Source organism: Oncorhynchus clarkii, chromosome 7 (assembly GCF_045791955.1).
Source record: "Oncorhynchus clarkii lewisi isolate Uvic-CL-2024 chromosome 7, UVic_Ocla_1.0, whole genome shotgun sequence".
NCBI lineage: Eukaryota > Metazoa > Chordata > Actinopteri > Salmoniformes > Salmonidae > Oncorhynchus > Oncorhynchus clarkii.
Window position 1 is genome coordinate 67,273,385 of NC_092153.1, and position 23,038 is coordinate 67,296,422.

The 23,038-nt window shown below is 42.0% G+C and overlaps 1 protein-coding gene across 1 annotated transcript in view; it reads left to right on the forward strand.

Moving 5' to 3' along the window:
• The first annotated feature begins 5,857 nt into the window (after window positions 1–5,857).
• LOC139413711 (phosphatidylinositol 4-phosphate 3-kinase C2 domain-containing subunit beta-like) overlaps window positions 5,858–23,038 on the forward strand; it is a 72,575-nt gene continuing 55,394 nt past the window's right edge. Inside the window, exon 1 of the mRNA XM_071161400.1 lies at window positions 5,858–6,138. The gene's annotated coding sequence lies outside the window, so the exon portion shown is untranslated. The remainder of the gene's footprint in view (window positions 6,139–23,038) is intronic.

The window sequence follows — 23,038 nt, forward strand, 5'->3', positions numbered from 1 at the left end:
CCACCTCTGAGCTGTATTGAAGCCACCTCGGAGCTGTATTAAAGCCACCTCGGAGCTGTATTGAAGCCATCTCGGAGCTGTATTGAAGCCACCTCTGAGCTGTATTGAAGCCACCTCGGAGCTGTATTGAAGCCACCTCGGAGCTGTATTGAAGCCACCTCGGAGCTGTATTGAAGCCACCTCGGAGCTGTATTGAAGCCACCTCGGAGCTGTATTGAAGCCACCTCGGAGCTGTATTGAAGCCACCTCGGAGCTGTATTGAAGCCACCTCGGAGCTGTATTGAAGCCACCTCGGAGCTATATTAAAGCCTCCTCGGAGCTGTATTGATGCCACCTCGGAGCTGTATTGAAGCCACCTCTGAGCTGTATTGAAGCCACCTCGGAGCTGTATTTAAGCCCCCTCGGAGCTGTATTGAAGCCACCTCGGAGCTGTATTGAAGCCACCTCGGAGCTGTATTGAAGCCACCTCGGAGCTGTATTGAAGCCACCTCGGAGCTGTATTGAAGCCACCTCGGAGCTGTATTGAAGCCACCTCGGAGCTGTATTGAAGCCACCTCGGAGCTGTATTTAAGCCCCCTCGGAGCTGTATTGAAGCCACCTCGGAGCTGTATTGAAGCCATCTCGGAGCTATCTTGAAACACCTCCATTGTAAATGCATTTATTAATTTCTATATTTGTACAGACACCTTAATGTATACTTTTAAATTATATTATGTGAGCTAAACATAAAAAAAAAAATATATATATATATAACCATTTTCCTTAAAGCATATTTTTTTAGACTCCTAATGTTACTGTCCCCACTACAACAACAAAATACTGAAATACATGTTATTTTGTCCTTGAAACATTTAATGTAAATACTGTAGAATTCCATTCATTCCTATGGAGGACTGCTCCTACGGGGGTGTGCCGATATGGTCGACCGGTGGCTTCAAATCCTCTCAATGACCAATACCAGAGAGGAAGAGGAAGAGAGAGGCCCAACCGGGCGAAAAATCTATCTCCCTCCAGCACCTGGTGTTTTTTAGTTTCGCACACCAAGCAAGGAGTATTGTATGGAGGTCAATGAAATTGTCGATTTTGGGCAACAAAAAAATGAATGGTTTCGTAATGCTTAAGTTGTTACCAGTGTACTGATATAAGTAGGACACGTGACATCCCTGCAATTTTGAGAAAAAACACATTATATCGGAGTTGTCTCGAGATGGCTATGCATATTAATGGCATGAGGCTGTTTGCTAGCATAGATTCTCTCTCCAATGAATACAGGTGGTTGACATCAACAACCCTCATCAAGTATTCAAAAAATAATTACAATAATGTGAAGTGTCCACCAATACAAAGAAAGGACAGGCTGACAACACTACTGCACAGCCTGAGAGAAGGGGAGGGAGGAGATAGGGAGAGAGAGAGAGAGAGAGAGAGAGAGAGAGAGAGAGAGAGAGAGAGTGAGGGAGAGAGAGAGAGAGAGAGAGAGAGAGAGAGAGAGGGAGGGAGGGAGGGGGGGGGGGGTAGGTAGAGATTCTCTGTGGACTCAACTCATCTCAGTTGTGCCTGTCTGTATTAGATAGGGAGAGAGAGAGAGAGAGAGAGGCAAGAAGGGCATTCTATGCCATCAAAAGGAACATAAAATTCAACATACCAAATAGGATCAGGCTAAAAATACTTGAATCAGTCATAGAGCCCATTGCCCTTTACGGTTGTGAGGTCTGGGGTCCGCTCACCAACCAAGACTTCACAAAATGGGACAAACACCAAATTGAGACTCTGGATTCTGCAAAACGATCCTCCATGTACAACGTAGAACACCAAATAATGCATGCAGAGCAGAATTAGGCCGATACCCACTAATTATCAAAATCCAAATAAGAGCTGTTAAATTCTACAACCACCTAAAAGGAAGCGATTCCCAAACCTTCCTTAACAAAACCATCACCTAATCAAATCAAATCAAATGTACTAATATAGCCCTTCGTACATCATCTGATATCTCAAAGTGCTGTACAGAAAGCCAGCCTAAACTACACTCAATCCTATGACCCACTGAAGAGATGAGTCTTCAGTAAAGACTTAAAGGTTGAGACCGAGTTTGCGTCTCTCACATGGGTAGGCAGACCATTCCATAAAAAAATGAGCTCTATAGGAGAAAGCCCTGCCTCCAGCTGTTTGCTTAGAAATTCTAGGGACAGAGATGAACCTGGAGAAGAGTCCCCTAGGCAAGCTGGTCCTGGAGCTCTTTTCACAAACACAAACAAACCCAACAGAGCCCCAGGACAGCAGCACAATTAGACCCAACCAAATCACGAGAAAACAAAAAGATAATTACTTGACACATTGGAAAGAATTAACAAAAAAACAGAGCAAACTAGAATGCTATTTGGCCCTAAACAGAGAGTACACAGTGGCAGAATAACTGACCTCTGTGACTGACCCAAACGTAAGGAAAGCTTTGACTATGTACAGACTCAGTGAGCATAGCCATGCTATTGAGAAAGGCCACCGTAGGCAGACATGGCTCTCAAGAGAAGACAGGGTATGCGCTCACTACCCACAAAATTAGGTGGAAACTGAGCTGCACTTCCTAACCTCCTGCCAAATGTATGACCATATTAGAGAGACATATTTCCCTCAGATTACACAGATCCACAAAGAATTTGAAAACAAATCCAATTTTGATAAACTCCCATATCTACTGGGTGAAATTCCACAGTGTGCCATCACAGCAGCAAGATGTGTGACCTGTTCCCACAAGTGTGTTGTTACAACACTGTATATATACATAATATGACATTTGTAATGTCTTCATTGTTTTGAAACTTCTGTATGTGCAATGTTTACTGTTAATTTTTATTGTTTATTTCACTTTTGTACATTATCTACCTCACTTACTTTGGCAATGTTAACACATGTTTCTCATGCCAATAAAGGCCATTGAAATGAATTGAATTGCGAGAGAGAGGTAGAGATTCCCTGTGGACTCATCTCATCACAGCTGTGCCTGTCTGTATTCGATTTTCATATTTCATGGAATAGTTTTATTTACATAATGCTGTAAATGTGCTCACTACAGAATACATACAATACATACATAAATATATTTAGCTCCTACTGTATAGTGTTCTCTAGTCTCCATTTGAGCACCTACTCATAACAGAGTCATGTCTGGGTCATGTCATGCAAACTCCATTTTAATCCTGTTTAATACCAACTTTTTGCCACATTGCATTCAATGGCCTAAGCAACCTATTTACGAATGTTACTTGGAATTGATGAGCACAGCTAAGGCGAGTAAATGGGCTAATGGGTTCTTAAAAATACCTGCTAACTTTCTCTTTCTACGTTTGCTAAGCAACAGTCAGTGTGAATAATTTATATGTGAGAACACAAGCAAGTCAGGCCAATAGTGTGCAACTGCATGACTGATGACTCCTTGCTGTCCCCAGTCCACCTGGCCGTGCTGCTGCTCCAGTTTCAACTGTTCTACCTGCGGCTAGGGGAACACTGACCTGTTCACCGGACGTGCTACCTGTCCCAGACCTGCTGTTTTCAACTCTCTAGAGACAGCAGGAGCGGTAGAGATACTCTGAATGTGATCGGCTATGAAAAGCCAACTGACATTTACTCCTGAGGTGCTGACCTGTTGCAGCCTCGACAACCACTGTGATTATTATTATTTGACCCTGAACATTTGAACATCTTGGCCATGCTGTTTTAATCTCCACCCGGCACAGCCAGAAGAGGACTGGCCACCCCTTGCTGTTTTAGGTTTTAGGCAGGGTTTCTGTACAGCACTTTGAGATATCAGCTGATCTAAGAAGGGCTTTATAAATACATTTCATTTGATTTGATTTGCAGAACGCAATTCGGGGCGTTCCTGTATGTGGACATTCCTACATCTGCACAAACAGCCCCCCTCGAGCATCCCATTGGTTCCTGCTTGAACAGCCCCCCCCCCCCCCCAAAGCACCCATTGGTTCCTGCTTGAATGCCCACCCCTCGAGCACGACATCTCCATGCTTGTGACACTTTTGATTGTGGGTCAAAAAGGAAATAAAAGTATTATCTGAGCTTTTGTCGTACCTACCTCCCGTAATCCTTGTTAGCTAGTATCCTTCACTCCCGCCTGGCGAACACCTGCCCTCACCGTCGTTAACAGCCAGGGTGAGGACACTGTCTACCAGTCGACTCCCGCTAGCACAGCAGGCGGGAGGCTGGGGTGACACTGTGTGCTAGCTTGCTAGTTAGCGCAAGGTGCCCCTCCCTCCTGCAGTGTACCGGACTAGCTGGCTTCCCATCATTAACAGAACTGCGGGAAAACAATGCCCTACAGGCAGCCCCCCTGTTTTTCAGCATAAGGAATGCCCACACGGCAGATAGGGGAAATGCCATGGCAGATTAGGAGACAGCAGCTGGCGATAAATTATTGGGTCAACCTAAAGGGACATGGGGTGTCTCATCCTGCAAAAGGGATTTTGCAGGCATGCTGGGAACATGAGCGAAGACAACACAACCTTTGGGTGGGTTGGTAATATGCAGGCGAAGGAGATGGGACTGTATGGAAGGGAGTTTAGTCCAACGGTAGCTATCCCTGTGAATCCACCATGGCTCCTCCCACCTCCACTAGTAGATCTAGAAGTGTTGGAGAGACTACAGAAAGATAGGGAGGGTGTTGATCCATCTGATTGGTTTAAGAGACGTCTGGATACTGTGTATCAGGATGTTGTGGCCATTTACACAGATGGTTCAAAAGATCCAATGACAGGACGTACTGGGTCAGCATTTGTAGTGCAGGAATGTGACGTAAGAGTCAGGAAACGTATTACAGATCATCTGGCTGTATATACGGTGGAGATGATGGCCATACTGTTGGCTTTGCAATGGGTGGAGGAAGTTAAGCCAGACAGAGTAGTTATTTACTCTGATTCATGTGCAGTGTTAAGGAGTCTCCAGTCCTTTATATCACGTAGCAGACAAGACCTGCTTTATGAGGTGCTACAAACCCATGGCAGGAGTAAACAAATGGGTATACAGATAGTATTTACATGGGTCCCAACTCACGTGGGAGTGGAGGGGAATGAGGCAGTTGATGTACTGGCTAAACAAGTAGTGGGGATGTTGATGTGGTAGTTTCAATGAGCAAGGCAGAGGCAAAAAGCATGATTGAACAGTGATGGAGGAGAAATGGCAGGAGCAGTGGAATAGAGATACTAAGGGCAGGAGCATTGGAATAGAGATACTAAGGGCAGGCATTTATTTCAAGTACTGAGGACAGTTGGGGAGGGGAGAACGTCAGGAAGGTACAGAAGAGAGGAGGCTATATTTACAAGCGTATGGGTGGGACACAGGCAGTTGAATAAGACCTTACATGTGATAGGAAAGTTTCCAACAGGAAAATGTGAGTATTGCCAGGAAACAGAGACAGTGGAGCATGTACTGATACAGTGTGGACATTATTGGAGGGAAAGAGAGAAGATGAGATCTAGTATGAGGGAGAAGGGATACAGGAAATAAGTTTAAAGAGTATATTGAGTAGAACGTCATTAGATATAGTCTCAAATATGTTATATTTTTTAAGAGCAAAGGGGCTGGCAGGTAGTATTTTGTTTCTCCCCGTCTGGCCCACACTCCAGTACAGTAAATTGCGGTAATGCATCATAACGTTGGATGCCTAGAAAAACCCCACCGAAGAAGAAGAAGAAGAAGAAGAACGCACCGAATTTCCTCCCGCAATTGCACCCTTCTCAGTCAGGCAAAATAGAAACAAGCAAAAAGGTTGTTGTTACATAAACTGTCCGCCAGAGGTCACGTTTCTCCAAGTGATTCTCACTTGCCGCTCCGGCCCCACACACGCGGATGAGAAGGCGATGAGCACCCGATCAGCAAAACAAAAAAAAGGCTAAATAACCGGTTTATAGTGAAGAGGGGCTGGCTGGATTATTCAACAATTAGGGACGCGTGTACGGATTTTCGCCTTTAATCACGTTAATGCGTGATATATCAACAATATCAGACACCGGAAATTGTTGGATACATTTTGGAATCAACAATATTTTGAATCAATATTTGAGCAGCCTGAAAGCAGAATAATTCGGATATTATGGCACCAGCTCGTTGGCGGCCATAAAGCTAAAGCAGGTAAGGGGGGTTTTCACCAGGAATTAATAATCCAACCATGTCAGATGGAATATTGTGTTTTGTTGCATTTCAAATGAAGTTGGTGAGCAGTGAAGTTGGTAGCTCGCTCGTGTCTACTTGCAGTAAAATACAGATTGCGCTGTTGCTGGTCGCCTGAACAGAATGACGCTGTTCGGTGGCAGACCGAGGCACAGGCGGATAGCCCACGACTATTTTCTACTTTTCTAATGATCTGATAATACGAAATAAGAAATAGGCCCAGAGTGTGGGCAACAACTCACTATTCAGGATAGGCTATCGCTTTATATGTGTTGTGTTACAATGTATCATAATCAAACCTCGGTCATGCCATTTCTGACCGTTTAGATAGGCGTTACAGTGTAACCATGTCGTGGTTGCACCAGTAAAGTATTTGCTGTGGCATTGTTTTGAAGTCGAAAGCTGTCAGGTTGGTAGGTTGAATTCAGTCGAACATGTCATGAAATAGCCAACAAACCGCGACATCAAACAGCCAGGTTGCTGGGCTAGTGGAGAAAATGTATAGTAGTAGGGTTTCGACTTTTAAGCAGGTGACATTCTTGCCTAGAAACCCGACGTTGAATTGCATTTAATTCTATGTCGGGCAGAAATCAGCGTTTGAATCATGACCTGTACGAGCCAATGTTGAATAAAATGATATGTTCACGTACTTTACCGGTTGTCAGTGGCCTTTTTGGCGGTAGAAATGTGAGACAATAATGTTATATCCACAGGAATGTAATAATTACATACATTTTTCAAAGCTCTGGTAGTGCTTCAGATTTATATAACCTGAAGCATGATCACAAGAACTTGCTGAGCTCTTGCATATATTTACATGGTTCTGTGCATGCTTCAGGTGATACAAATCCGAACGCACTACCAGCCCTTTGAAAGGTTTATGTAATAAGACTGGATATATTGTCTCACATTCCTACCGCCAACAGGACCAACCTCATGGACAACTGGTAAAGTACATTAAAATATACTTTTATTCAACATTCTGGCATGTACAGCCTTTGAGTAAACTTTTCTGATTCAAATGCTAATTTCTGCCTGATGTAGAGCTCAATGCAATTCAATGTCGGGTTTCCAGGCAAGTGACATTTGACATTCTTGAGAAAAGGGCATGGCACATGTGACATTGTGCACATGGTGGGCTTATAGCAAGCAATTAACCAAGTATAAACAATTAAATCTGCCAAGATGTCATCAAGTTGTAAATTAGAGAGACAAAGAGGGAAAGAGATTGACAACCTTCCTTTTGCTATCTCACACATCCTCACACACCTTTATAATATTCTCCTGTCTTTAGTATACTCATGAACACATGCCCCTGACAGTCTGGCTGCCTATACTCAGAGCTATATGATCATGAACACATGTCCCTGACAGTCTGGCTGCCTATACTCAGAGCTATATGATCATGAACACATGTCCCTGACAGTCTGGCTGCCTATACTCAGAGCTATATGATCATGAACACATGTCCCTGACAGTCTGGCTGCCTATACTCAGAGCTATATGATCATGAACACATGTCCCTGACAGTCTGGCTGCCTATACTCAGAGCTATATGATCATGAACACATGTCCCTGACAGTCTGGCTGCCTATACTCAGAGCTATATGATCATGAACACATGTCCCTGACAGTCTGGCTGCCTATACTCAGAGCTATATGATCATGAACACATGCCCCTGACAGTCTGGCTGCCTATACTCAGAGCTATATGATCATGAACACATGTCCCTGACAGTCTGGCTGCCTATACTCAGAGCTATATGATCATGAACACATGTCCCTGACAGTCTGGCTGCCTATACTCAGAGCTATATGATCATGAACACATGTCCCTGACAGTCTGGCTGCCTATACTCAGAGCTATATGATCATGAACACATGTCCCTGACAGTCTGGCTGCCTATACTCAGAGCTATATGATCATGAACACATGTCCCTGACAGTCTGGCTGCCTATACTCAGAGCTATATGATCATGCGCTGCAGCTACTTTTGCAATAAACTTTATGTAGGCTGGTGTTTTCCTTCTATCCATACTGTAATCCATTTGTCTTTTGGAATATGGGAACCAGATCCCAGAACACACTCACACACTCTCTCCCTGTCTCTCAATTTAAGGTGCTTTTTTTGGCATTGGCAACATATGTTAACATTGCCAAAGCAAGTGAAATAGATAGCACAAAAGCTCCAAAAGAATAAAGACATTTCAAATGTCATTGTCTGTATACAGTATTGTAATGATGTGCAAGTGAAAATAAATTAACATAAATATAGGTTGAATTTGCAATGGTGTTTGTTATTCACTGTTTGCCCGTTTCTTGTGGCGACAGGTCACACATCTTGAGAGTTAATCAAAATTGGATTTGTTTTCGAAGTCTGTGTAATCTGAGGGAAATATGTGTCTAATATAGTAAAACATTTGACAGGAGGTTAGGAAGTGCAGCTCAGTTTCCACCACATTCTGTGGGCAGTGTGCACATAGCCTGCCTTCTCAAGAGAGCCAGGTCTGCCTACAGTGGCCTTTCTCAATAGCAAGGCTATGCTCACTGAGTCTGTACATAGTCAAACCTTTCCTTTCAGTCACAGTGGTCTGTTTTTTTTTATAAATCTTTCCAATGTGTCAAGTAATTATATTTTTGTTTTCTCATGATTTGGTTGGGTCTAATTGTGTTGCTGTCCTGGGGCTCTGTAGGGTGTGTTTGTGAACAGAGCCTCAGGACCGGCTTGCTTAGGGGACTCTTCTCCTGATTCATCTCTCTGTAGGTGATGGCTTTGTTATAGAAGGTTGGGTATTTCTTCCTTTTAGGTTGTTGTAGAATTTAGTGGCTCTTTTCTGGATTTTGATCATTAGCGGGTATCGGCTCTGCATGCATTATTTGGTGTTTTACGTTGTACACAGAGGATATTTTTGCAGAATTCTGCGTGCAGAGTCTCAATTTGGTGTTTGTTCCATTTTGTGAATTCTTGTTTGGTGAGCGGACCCCAGACCTCACAACCATAAAGGGCAATGGGTGCTATAACTGATTCAAGTATTTTTAGCCAGATCCTAATTGGTATGTTGAAATTTATGTTCCTTTTGATGGCATAGAAGGCCTTTCTTGCCTTGTCTCTCAGATCGTGCACAGCTTTTTGGCGCTGATGTTTAGGCCGAGATATGTATACTTGTTTTGTGTGCTCTAGGGCAATGGTGTCTAGAAATAATTTGTATTTCTTGTCCTGGACACTGACTTTCTTTGGAACATTATTTTTGTCTTACTGAGATTTACTGTCAGGGCCCAGGTCTGACAAAATCTGTGGATAAGATCATCAGCAAACAGTAGGCATTTGACTTCAGATTCTAGGAGGGTGAGGCCAGGTGCTGCAGACTGTTCTAGTGCCCTCGCAAATTTGTTGATATATATGTTGAAGAGGGTGGGGCTCAAGCTACCTCCCTGTCTCACCACACGGCCCTGTGGAAATAAATGTGATTTTTTCTCATTTTAACTGCACCCTTGTTGTTTGTGTACATGGATTTTATATTGTCGTATGTTTTTCTCCCAACACCACTTTCCATCAATTTGTATAGCAGACCTCATTCCAAATTGAGTCAAAAACTTTTTTGAAATCCATAAAGCATGAGACTTTGCCTTTGTTTGTTTGTCAATTAGGTTGTGCATGGTGAAAACATGGTCTGTCGTATGGTAATTTGGTAAAAAGACAATTTGACATTTGCTCTGTACATTGTTGTTACTGAGGAAATGTATGAGTCTGCTGTTCGTGTTAACGCAGAGGATTTTCCCAAGGTTGCTGTTGACACATATCCCACAGTTGTTATTGGGGTCAAATTTTTCTTCACTTTTGTGGATTGGGGTGATCAGTCCTTGGTTCCAAGTAAGATGCCAGAGCTAACAATGATGATAGTTTACGCTTAGCCAATTGGAATTTATGGTCTGTATAATTTCATCAAAATCTCCTATGGAAGAACTTTATGGTGATAAGACGATTGGAATCATTTCCCTGTTTGACCGCTAGGTTTTCTGGGTATTATGAAACCTCTACTGTAGAGAGTTTTTGACGCCCCCATCGTTGTGGTATAGAAATATGTTGTCCCCTCCCCGCCCCCACCCACTTTATTTAACCAGGTAGGCAAGTTAACTTCTTGCTCCTACTTGAGACGCAGATGTCTCAAGTAGACACCTGGAAATGCAAATGCGCTACGCTAAATGCTAAATGTACTCGTTAAAACTCAAACGTTCATCCAAATGCACATGCAGGGTATTGAATTAAAGCTACACTCGTTGTGAACCTAGCCAACAAGTCAGATTTTTAAAATGCTTTTCGGCGAAAGCATGAGAAGCTATTATCTGATAGCATGCAACACCCCAAAATGCCTAATGCCCAAGATTTAGCGTAGCCGGCGCTACACAAAACGCAGAAATAAAATATAAAACATTCATTACCTTTGACGAGCTTCTTTCTTGGCACTCCTATATGCCCCATAAACATCACTATTGGGTCTTTTTTTCGTTTAAATCGGTCCATATATACCCAAAATAGCTTTCTATGGAAGCTGTGTAATTCAGAAAAAAACATCGTTTTAAAATGCAGTGTAATTTTTTTAAATTAAAAAAGTCGACGATAAACTTTCACAAAACACTTCGAAATACTTTTGTAATCCAACTTTAGGTATTAGTAAACGTTTATAATCTATCAAAATGATTACAGGGCGATGTATATTCAATAGCTCCTCGTCTTCAAATCAATGGCTGAAAATGTGCACCTCACAACATCCTGGCGGAGACCGGAAGAAATTGAATCCAGTTAGTTGGATTTACCAACAAAAAAGTCCCTGGAAAATGACGACAATGGCGACATCGTGTGGAATCTGGAGGAATTGCATGCAGGTCCATAATTAATTTTGTGCCCTTTTAACAACCCATGAAAGTGACGCATGGAAATTATTTTTAGCTTTCAGAGAGCAGTTTTTCTTGCGCTTTTCGATGAAACACACGATCTGTTATAGTCACAGCCGTGATTTAACCAGTTTTAGAAACTTCAGAGTGTTTTCTATCCACACATACTAATCATATGCATATACTATATTCCTGGCATGAGTAGCAGGACGCTGAAAAGTTGCGCGATTTTTAACAGAATGTTCGAAAAAGGAGGGGGTAGACTTAATTAAGAACAAGTTCTCATTTACAATTGCGACCTGGACAAGATAAAGCAAAGCAGTTAGACACATACAACAACACAGAGTTACAAATGGAGTAAAACAAACATACAGTCAATAATACAGAGGAAAAGGAAGTCTATATACAATGTGAGCAAATGAGGTGAGATAAGGGAGGTAAAGGCAAAAAAAGGCCATGGTGGTGAAGTAAATACAATATAGCGAGTAAAACGCTGGAATGGTAGATTTGCAGTGGAAGAATGTGCAAGGTAGAGAGATAATGGGGTGCAAAGGAGCTAAATAAATTAAATACAGTAGGGGGAGAGGTAGTTGTTTGGGCTAAATTATAGATGGGCTATGTACAGGTGCAGTAATCTGTGAGCTGCTCTGACAGCTGGTGCTTAAAGCTAATGAGGGAGATAAGTGTTTCCAGTTTCAGGGATTTTTGTAGTTCGTTCCAGTCATTGGCAGCAGAGAACTGGAAGGAGAGGCGACCAAAGGAAGAATTGGTTTTGGGGGGTGACCAGAGAGATATACCTGCTGGAGCGTGTGCTACAGGTGGGTGCTGCTATGGTGACCAGCGAGCTGAGATAAGGGGGGACTATACCTAGCATGGTCTTGTAGATGACCTGGAGCCAGTGGGTTTGGCGACGAGTATGAAGCGAGGGCCAGCCAACGAGAGCGTACAGGTCGCAGTGGTGGGTAGTATATAGGGCTTTGGTGACAAAACGGATGGCACTGTGATAGACTGCATCCAATTTATTGAGTAGGGTATTGGAGGCTATTTTGTAAATGACATCGCCGAGGTCGAGGATTGGTAGGATGGTCAGTTTTACAAGGGTATGTTTGGCAGCATGCGTGAAGGATGCTTTGTTGCGAAATAGGAAGCCAATTCTAGATTTAACTTTGGATTGGAGATGTTTGATGTGAGTCTGGAAGGAGATTTTACAGTCTAACCAGACACCTAAGTATTTGTAGTTGTCCACGTATTCTAAGTCAGAACCGTCCAGAGTAGTGATATTGGACGGGTGGGTAGGTGCAGACAGCGATCGAAGAGCATGCATTTAGTTTTACTTGCATTTAAGAGCAATTGGAGGCCACGGAAGGAGAGTTGTATGGCGTTGAAGCTCGTCTGGAGTAGAGGTCGACCGATTAATCGGAATGGCCGATTAATTAGGGCCGATTTCAAGTTTTCATAATAATCGGAAATCTGTATTTTTGGGTGCCGATTTGCCATTTTTTAAAAAAACCTTTATTTAACTAGGCAAGTCAGTTAAGAACACATTCTTATTTTCAATGACGGCCTAGGAACGGTGGGTTAATTAACTGCCTCGTTCAGGGGCAGAACGACAGATTTTTCACCTTGTCAGCTCGGGGGATCTAATCTTGCAACCTTACAGTTAACTAGTCCTACGCAATAACGACCTGCCTCTCTCTCGTTGCACTCCACGAGGAGCCTGCCTGTTACACGAATGCAGTAAGCCAAGGTAAGTTGCTAACTAGCATTAAACTTATTGTTTTTTATACAATCAATCATAATCACTAGTTAACTACACATGGTTGATGATATTACTAGATATTATTTAGCGTGTCCTGCGTTGCATATAATCTGACTGAGCATACAAGTTTTGCCAGAAGCTCTTCGTTGTGCGTCAAGCATTGCGCTGTTTATGACTTCAAGCCTATCAACTCCCGAGATGAGGCTGGTGTTAGTGCACGCTAATAGCGTTTCAAACGTCACTCGCTCTGAGCCTTCTAGTAGTTGTTCCCCTTGCTCTGCATGGGTAATGCTGCTTCAATGGTGGCTGTTGTCGTTGTGTTGCTGGTTTGAGCCCAGGGAGGAGCGAGGAGAGAGACTGAAGCTAAATTGTTACACTGGCAATACTAAAGTGCCGATAAGAACATCCAATAGTCAAAGGTATATGAAATACAAATGGTATAGAGGGAAATAGTCCTATGATTCCTATAATAACTACAATCTAAAACTTCTTACCTGGGAATATTGAAGACTCATGTTAAAAGGAACCACCAGCTTTCATATGTTCTCATGTTCTGCGCAAGGAACTGAAACGTTAGCTTTCTTACATAGCACATATTGCACTTTTACTTCTCCAACACTTTGTTTTTGCATTATTTAAACCAAATTGAACATGTTTCATTATTTACTTGAGGCTAAATTGATTTTATTGATGTATTATATTAAGTTAAAATAAATGTTTATTCAGTATTGTTTTAATTGTCAATATTACAACAAAAAAATAAAAATAATCGGCCAATTAATCAGTATCAGCTTTTTTGGTCCTCCAATAATCGGTATCGGTATCGGCGTTGAAAAATCATAATCGGTCGACCTCTAGTCTGGAGTTTGTGTCCTGTTAACAGTGTCCAAAGAAGGGCCAGAAGTATACAGAATGGTGTTGTCTGCGTAGAGGTGGATCAGAGACTCACCAGCAGCAAGAGTGGCATCATTGATGTATACAGAGAAGAGAGTCGGTCCAAGAATTGAACCCTGAGGCACCCCCATAGAGACTGCCAGAGGCCCGGACAACAGGCCCTCCGATTTGACACACTGAACTCTATCAGAGAAGTAGTTGTGCTGTGCTGTGCTGTGCTTCAAGCATTGCTAAGACCTGCTGGCAAATGAAGTAATGTTTGAATGAATGGTTACAAGCCTGCTGCTGCCTAGCACCGCTCAGTCAGACTGCTCTATCAAATATCAAATCATAGACTTAATTATAATTTAGTAAACACAGAAATACGAGCCTTCGGTCATTAATATGGTAAAATCCGGAAACTATCATTTTGAAAACAAAACATTTATTCTTTCAGTGAAATACAGAACCATTCCGTATTTTATCGAACGGGTGGCAAACCTAAGTCTAAATATTGCTGTTACATTGCACATCCTTCAATGTTATGTCATAAATATGTCAAATTCTGGAAAATTAGTTTGCAAAGAGCCAGGAAGCCGGCCCAAACTGTTGCATATACCCTGAATCTGCATGCAATGAACGCAAGAGAAGTGACAGTTAGTTAATTAACATTAAAGTTAATTCGTTAATATTGCCTGCTAACATTAATTTATTTTAACTAAATATGCAGATTTAAAAAAATATACTTCTGTGTATTGATTTTAAGAAAGGCATTGATGTTTATGGCTAGGTACATTCGATTGTGCTTTTGTTAAATCATCACCTATTTGGTGTTATTCGATGATAAATTAACAGGTATCACATTGATAATATGCAATGCAGGACAAGCTAGTTAACCTAGTAATATCATCAACCATGTGTAGTTAACTAGTTGTGAAGATTGATTGTTTTTTTTTTATAAGATACGTTTAATGCTAGCTAGCAACTTACTTTGGCTTCTTGCTGCACTCGCGTAACAGGTGGTCAGCCTGCCACGTAGGTTCCTCGTGGAATGCAATGTAATCGGCCATAATCGATTCATTGGTCGACCTCTAGTTTAAAGCAAATTTCTTGCAATTCTACACATTTTGACATGCACCGAGAGAAAATATTGCAGTTTTAAAGCTAATTTCCTGAAAAAATGAACTTTGGCTATCTACCTGGGAGTCTCGTGAGTGAAAACATCTGAAGTTCATCAAAGGTAAACAATTTCATTTGATTGCTTTTCTGATTTGTGACAAGGTTGCCTGCTGCTAGCAATGCATAATGCTATGCTAGGCTATCAATAAACGTACACAAATGCTTGTCTAGCTTTGGCTGTAAAGCATATTTTGAAAATCTTAGATGACAGGGTGATTAACAAAAGGCTAAGCTGTGTCTCAATATATTTCATTTGTGATTTTCATAAATAGGAATATTTTCTAGGGATATTTATGTCCGTTGCGTTAGGCTAATTAGTGTCAGGCGATGATTACGCTCCCGGATCCGGGATGGGGAGTCACGAATTAACTGTACTAGAATACTTAAAAGGCAGCAAAACAATGTAATATTGGTTATCGGTATAATTTTTTTGGGGGGAGGGGGCAAGGAAAATATCGGAAATCGTCCAAAAATGTAATATCGGTGCATCATTACCTAAGTGTCAAGTACACCATAATGCAAGTACTTCCTAGTTTGTTACAATGTGTAGCACAGGTTACTTCATTGCTAGATCCTCTATTATAAAGCTTATGTGGTATACCATGTGATTGACAGACATCACTGTCACTGATATTAGATCACTGAGGGCTACCCTTCCAATTAACCAAACAATTAACCAAAGAGGTTAGGACCTAACATTAGCAAACGTTGCTGTAATGTTGTTGACACATCCAGTAGGATTTAGGATCAGCTGTCAGACCAGTTAGTCTGGTTGTGGTCAGGTTGTTGTTTTATCGACTGTGGATATGGGACCATTATTTCTAATATAGGTATGCACTGCAGAGAACCAACAGAGAATAGGAAAGGGATTGTTTATGAATTGGGATGTGTGGATCATTTCAAATTTCTCTGAACAGATTTTTTTTCGAGGCAGTTACCCTACCTCACATGACCTCTGCCAAGGATTATGTCCTGTTATGCCGTTTTATGTCATGATCTGGCAGAGATCTTTTGGCCATTAACAGCCTTGGGTGATATAAAGTAGGTAGAAAAGATAATGGACCTATATAGTTTTTTAATAATATTATCTATTATTTATATTATAAATAATTTATATTATATAAATGTACAATCACCAAAATAAAAGTGAGGGAGAATTGAAAGTAAAAAAAAAAAAAAAAGAGACTCTAAAACTGAACAAAAATGTAAACACGACATGCAACAATTTCAAAGATTTTACTGAGTTCATATAAAACACAAACTGTTTATAAGACTAGGATGTCTGTAGTCTCGTGTCTGTGTGTGTATTTCCATCTGTGTTAACGTTTGTGTCTATGCAAACAGAAAAGAGTGAGTGGGATGTCATGACGTTCAGTCTGTGGGAGAGGTGGAGGGAGGATGTGAGGGATGATGGGGGATGAGAGAGGGATGTGTGAATGTGTGACATCTCTGTAGTGTCATTAGTCTGGCATCAGCTGGCTGTAGCAGTAAGGGGTGCTGCAACTGTTGTTGTATACTTAAGCGGTTTAGTGTGTGTGTGTGGGTTGGGTTGGTGGGGGAGGGGTGTGGGTGTGGTGATGACAGCGGCCCCTTTGTCTCTGGACTGCCAAGCTGTGTGAACAAATCTGAGTCTGACCCTCCTCACGTGACACACACACAGCCCCCCTCCCCATCCTTTGTTCTTTCAGTCTGTGAACCCCACCTCTAATTGAATGGGATTATATGCCTCTGGGGGAAAGATTCCAGGGGGTTGGATCTGGCCTTGGTCCCCACATCCCCTAACCACCCCCACTTCATCCCTCTCCAACAATGTGGCCCCTCCATCTCCACTTCTTCCCTCCCCTCTCCTCGGCCCCACTCTGGGTTGCTCCCCCCGGGCTACTGGCCAGGCCCTGCCATCTCTCCTGCACTGGAGCTTCCTCTCCGTAGAAACCAAATGGCTGACACTAAAGGAGATTGACTGTTATTCAATGTATGGATAGTGTTGCCTGGTTACAGAGAGAGCCAATACATCCGTCTTTTCTTTTGTGTGTGTGTGTGTGTGCGTGTGTGCATGCGTGATTCTTCATCTTGTAGGCCGTCATTGTAAATAAGAATTTGTTCTTAACTGACTTGCCTGGTTAAATAAAGGTAACATAATAATAATCTGTTGGCGTCTGGAGCTGAGCCTGTGTTTATAAACATGTCTGGGTCTTGGCTGGCTAATTTATTAGAGGAGACACACACACAGTCTCACGTCTTGGCAGTCTTGTTCATTAAAGTTGTGATGTTCTGTCTCTCTAATGTATTCCTGACATCTCATCTCACCACAACCCAGAAGCTTAGAATGGAACAGGGTGTTGAAATGGAAGCTGATTGACAAAGGTGCTGATTGATGTGATCAGAATGTTTGTTTTTTTACATACCTCTCACTTTCCTCTTAACTTGTCCTTTTCACTCTCTTTCTCTCTCTCTCTCTCACACACACTTTGTTGAAACAGGAGGGAGGAAACACACTGTATTGTTAATTATCTGCTGGTCAAATGTCCCATAAGGGTTCTACTCTGAGTTGAGTCAGTATATTCTCTCCCTGGGCCTTGGTTTGACTGTTTGGCTGGGAAAGGGTTTGTGTAATAATCTCTTTTCCATTCCATAGGAAATAAAAGCTGCCTGCTATAGAAGCGCCACAGAGCTACAGTAGGCCTGACATACACGTTTCCCCATCAGTTGTGTCAAGCTGTCAGCCAGGATAAAGGAGGTCAGAGTCAGGAGCACCATAAGGCTCCAACTGAACAGATGATAGAAAGCTGTCTGCTTTCCCTCTATTTTTGGGGCATTCCACCATGCACACGTGCACACACACGAATGCAAACACACACCCTGTGAGAACTTCCTGGAGGAAGGTATTCTGAGCGGGAGGTCACACTCTGGGTCTCAGTGGGAGTGGCAGGCCTGGTCTCCATGGTAACCGGGTCAGGAGAGGTCATAACAGAGGCAGAGGGAACCAGATGTATTGTCTCAGAGACCAGACTGTATTTTATAAAACATTTTAATGGGTAGATCAGCTATAATATTAATATTAATAAGTATTTAATCAGCCACCAATTGTGCAAGTTCTCCCACTTAAAAAGATGAGAGCCTGTAATTTTCATCATAGGTACACTTCAACTATGACAGACAAAATGAGAAAAAAAATTCCAGAAAATCACATTGTAGGATTTTTTATGAATTTATTTGCAAATTATGGTGGAAAATAAGTATTTGGTCAATAACAAAAGTTTATCTCAATACTTTGTTATATACCCATTGTTGGCAATGACAGAGGTCAAATGATTTTCTTTTGATGTCAATCAGAGGCACTGAGTTTGAAGGTAGGCCTTGAAATACATCCACAGGTACACACACCTCCAATTGACTCAAATTATGTCAATTAGCCTATCAGAAGCTTCTAAATCCATGACATCATTTTCTGGAATTAATTTTCCAAGCTGTTTAAAGGCACAGTCAACTTAGTGTATGTAAACTTCTGACCCACTGGAATTGTGATACAGTGAGTTGTAAGTGAAATAATCCGTCTGTAAACAATTGTTGGAAAAATGACTTGTGTCATGCACAAAGTAGATGTCCTAACCAACTTGACACAACTATAGTTTGTTAACAATACATTTGTGGAGTGGTTGAAAAACTAGTTTTAATGACTTCAACCTAAGTGTATGTAAACTTTCAACTGCATACATACATGCATACATACATACATACATACAGTCAGTCAGTCAGTCAGTCAGTCAGTCAGTCAGTCAGTCAGTCAGTCCCAGTCAAAGGTTTCAAATTATTTCTACTGTTTTCTACATCATATAATAATAGTGAAGACATCAAAACTATGAAATAACACATGGAATCATGTAGTGACCAAAAAAGTGTTAAACAAATCAAAATGTGTTATTTTCAATTCTTCAAAGTAGCCACCCTTTGCCTTGATGACATCTTTGCACACTCTTGGCATTCTCTCAACCCACTACAGCTGGAATGCTTTTCCAACAGTCTTGAAGGAGTTCCCACATGCTGAGGACTTGTTGACTGCTTTTCCATCACTCTGCAGTTCACCTCATCCCAAACCATTTCAATTGGTGTCCTTTAGTAGTGGTTTATTTGCAGCAAATCGACCATGAAGGCCTGATTCTCGCAGTCTCCAGATTCACGCAGTGATGTTGATGTGTCTGTTACTTCAACTCTGTGAAGCATTTATTTGGGCTGCAATTTCTGAGGCTGGTAATTCTAATGAACTTATCCTCTGCAGCAGAGGTAACTCTGGGTCTTCCTTTCCTGTGGCGGTCATCATGAGAGCCAGGGTCATCATAGCTTGACACACAGTGCTTGGTAGGAATGCTGTGTTGCATGTGTAGGTATGCACATCAGAGATGTTGGCATTTTTAGCTAATATCGGCTGATTCCGATATATCGTGCATCCCTATATACAGTGAGGAGAACAAGTATTTGATACACTGCCGATTTTGCAGGTTTTCCTACTACAAAGCATGTAGAGGTCTGTAATTTTTATCATAGGTACACTTCAACTGTGAGAGACGGAATCTAAAACAAAAATCCAGAAAATCACATTGTATGATTTTTAAGTAATTAATTAGCATTTTATTGCATGACATAAGTATTTGATACATCAGAAAAGCAGAACTTAATATTTGGTACAGAAACCTTTGTTTGCAATTACAGAGATCATACGTTTCCTGTAGTTCTTGACCAGGTTTGCACACACTGCAGCAGGGATTTTGGCCCACTCCTCCATACAGACCTTCTCCAGATCCTTCAGGTTTCAGGGCTGTCGCGGGGCAATACGGACTTTCAGCTCCCTCCAAAAATGTTCTATTTGGTTCAGGTCTGAAGACTGGCTAGGCCACTCCAGGACCTTGAGATGCTTCTTACGGAGCCACTCCTTAGTTGCCCTGCCTGTGTGTTTCGGGTCGTTGTCATGCTGGAAGACCCAGCCACGACCCATCTTCAATGCTCTTACTGAGGGAATGAGGTTGTTGGCCAAGATCTCGCGATACATGGCCCCATCCATCCTCCGCTCAATACGGTGCAGTCGTCCTGTCCCCTTTGCTGAACAGCATCCCCCAAAGAAGGCTGTTTCCACCTCCCTTCTTCACGGTTGGGATGGTGTTCTTGGGGTTGTACTCATCCTTTTTCTTCCTCCAAACACGGCGAGTGGAGTTTAGACCAAAAAGCTCTATTTTTTTCTCATCAGACCACATGACCTCCCATTCCTCCTCTGGATCATCCAGATGGTCATTGGCAAACTTCAGGCGGGCCTGGACATGCGCTGGCTTGAGCAGGGGGACCTTGCGTGCTCTGCAGGATTTTAATCCATGACGGCGTAGTGTGTTACTAATGGTTTTCTTTGAGACTGTGGTCCCAGCTCTCTTCTGGTCATTGACCAGATCCCTCACCTTCCTCATGATCATTGATGCCCCACGAGGTGAGATCTTGCATGGAGCCCCAGACCGAGGGTGATTGTCATCTTGAACTTCTTCCCTTTTCGAATAATTGCACCAGCAGTTGTTACCTTCTCACCAAACTGCTTGCCTATTGTCCTGTAGCCCATCCCAGCCTTGTGCAGGTCTACAATTTTATCCCTGATGTCCTTACACAGCTCTCTGGTCTTGGCCATTGTGGAGAGGTTGGAGTCTGTTTGATTGAGTGTGTGGACAGGTGTCTTTTATACAGGTAACAAGTTCAAACAGGTGCAGTAAATACAGGTAATGAGTGGAGAACAGGAGGGCTTCTTAAAGAAAAACTAACAGGTCTGTGAGAGCCGGAATTCTTACTGGTTGGTAGGTGATCAAATACTTATGTCATGCAATAAAATACAAATTAATGACTTAAAAATCATACAATGTGATTTTTATTTTGTTTTAGATTCTGTCTCTCACAGTTGAAGTGTACCTATGATAAAAATTACAGACCTCTACATGCTTTGTAAGTAGGAAACACTGACGATTTTGCAGGTTATCAAATACTTGTTCTCCCCACTATATAACATTATATTGGTTGAAAGAATTTTGTGTAATTTAAATGGAAAAATTTGAAGTTTTGAATACAGCTTTGTTTTGCGTATTAATTTGTAAACCATGTGCCATGGAATCAGTGCATCACATCTCATCCAAACTATTTTGCAATCCATATGGCACAGCTGTCCATTTTTTTGGTCCTTAAATGAAACTGTTATATATTTTTATTAATCACAATTTTCTTAAACAAATTTTAGTCTTTAATGCAGGGTCGATAGGCAAGTTCCTTACATTTGAGTGTTAGCTTGTCTGATTCAGGACCATGAAGGCTTTCCCATACACAACTCGGGCCTCTCACACAGAGAGAGAATAGAGCGGGATGTAGGGAAGAGAGCAGTCACATGACAGAGAGACAACCTGTAATATACAAGGTCTGAGGTCATCTGCCTTTGGCCTAAAGAGCAGGAACCCAGACTTCATCAAATAAATTTGAAAGACCGTCATTGTCATCCTATAAGAAACATGGTATAGAGGAGACGGGCCCACTGGTTGTCCTCTAGGTTACAGAGAGCTGGTAGTCCCATTCACCAAACTACCAGGTGTGAAACAGGGAAGAGACTTGGTATGCTAATTTAGTATAGAGCAGATCTAACCCACTCTATTAAATTAGTCAAAACAGGAACATTTTACAACTGGCTAGAAATTAATTAGGGAATTATCTCAACAGAGAAAAATGTCCTTGTGGGCTACCTATACCCCCCACCCCATCCCCCACCCCATTAGAATCCCCATACTTTAACAATGACAGCTTCTCCATCCTAGAGGGTGAGATCAACCATTTCAAGGCCCAGGGACATGAGCCAGTCTGTGGCAACTTACATGCCACAGAGTTTCACCATGCTTATAGGGAAGGACACTCAACAAGCACAGCACTTACACAAATGAGAAATTGATGATAAAATGATTGTGGGGGATGTCTTGTTAGACTTTAGTGTAGCTGTTGACATTATTGATCATAGTCTGCTGCTGGAAAACATTTGTGTTATGACTTTACACCCCCTGCTATAATGTGGATAAAGAGTTACTTGTCTAACAGAACACAGAGGGTGTTCTTTTAATGGAAGCCTATCAAATATAATCTAGTTAGAATCAGGAATTCCCCAGGGTAGCTGTTTAGACCCCTTGCTTTTTTACTAACGATATGCCACTTGATTGAGTAAAGTAAAGTAGAGTTTCTATGTATGTGGATGACTCAACACTATACACGTCAGCTACTACAGCGACTGAAATGACTGTAACAAAGAGCTGCAGTTAGTTTTAGAGTGGGTAGCAAGGAATAAGTTTGCCCTAAATATTTATAAAACTAAAAGCATTGTATTTGGAACAAAACACTCACTAAACCCTAAGCCTCCCTCAACTATAATCTTGTAATAAATCATGTGGAAGTTGAGCAACTTGAGATGACTAAACTGCTTGGAGTAACAGTAGTTGGTCAAAACATATTGATGCAGTAGTAGTTAAGTTGGGGAGAAGTCTGTCCATAATAAAGCGATGCTCTGCCTTAACAACACTATCAACAAGGCATGTCCTACAGGCCCTAGTTTTGTGGCATCTTGACTACTGTTCAAAATTGCCATTGGCTCAGAACAGGGCAGCACGGCTGGCCATTGGATGTACACAGAGCTAATATTAATAATATGCATGTCAATCTCTCTTGGCTCAAAGTGGAGGAGAGATTGACTTCATCACCACCTTTATTTATGAGAGGTACCGTAATTTCCGGACTATAAGCCGCTACTTTTTTCCCACGCTTTGAACCTCGCGGTTTATACAATGACGCGGCTAATTTATGGATTTTTCCCGCTTTCACAAGATTCATGCCGCCAAAAAACTGAGAACCGTCACATAATGTGACGTAAATCGAGCGCGCTCAAACTTCCCATCATTCTGATTACGGTAGTCATTTTGTCACCCTCATCATGGCAAAGACTCGGAGAAATGCATATGATGCAGCTTTCAAGTTGAAGGCGATCGATCTGGCTGTTGGAAAAGGAAATAGAGCTACTGACAGCGTGGAGCATTGTCAAAAAATCCACTATCATCAACGGGTTTCGAAAGGCTGGACTGCTGCGTGTTGAAGAGGGCAGCGATCCA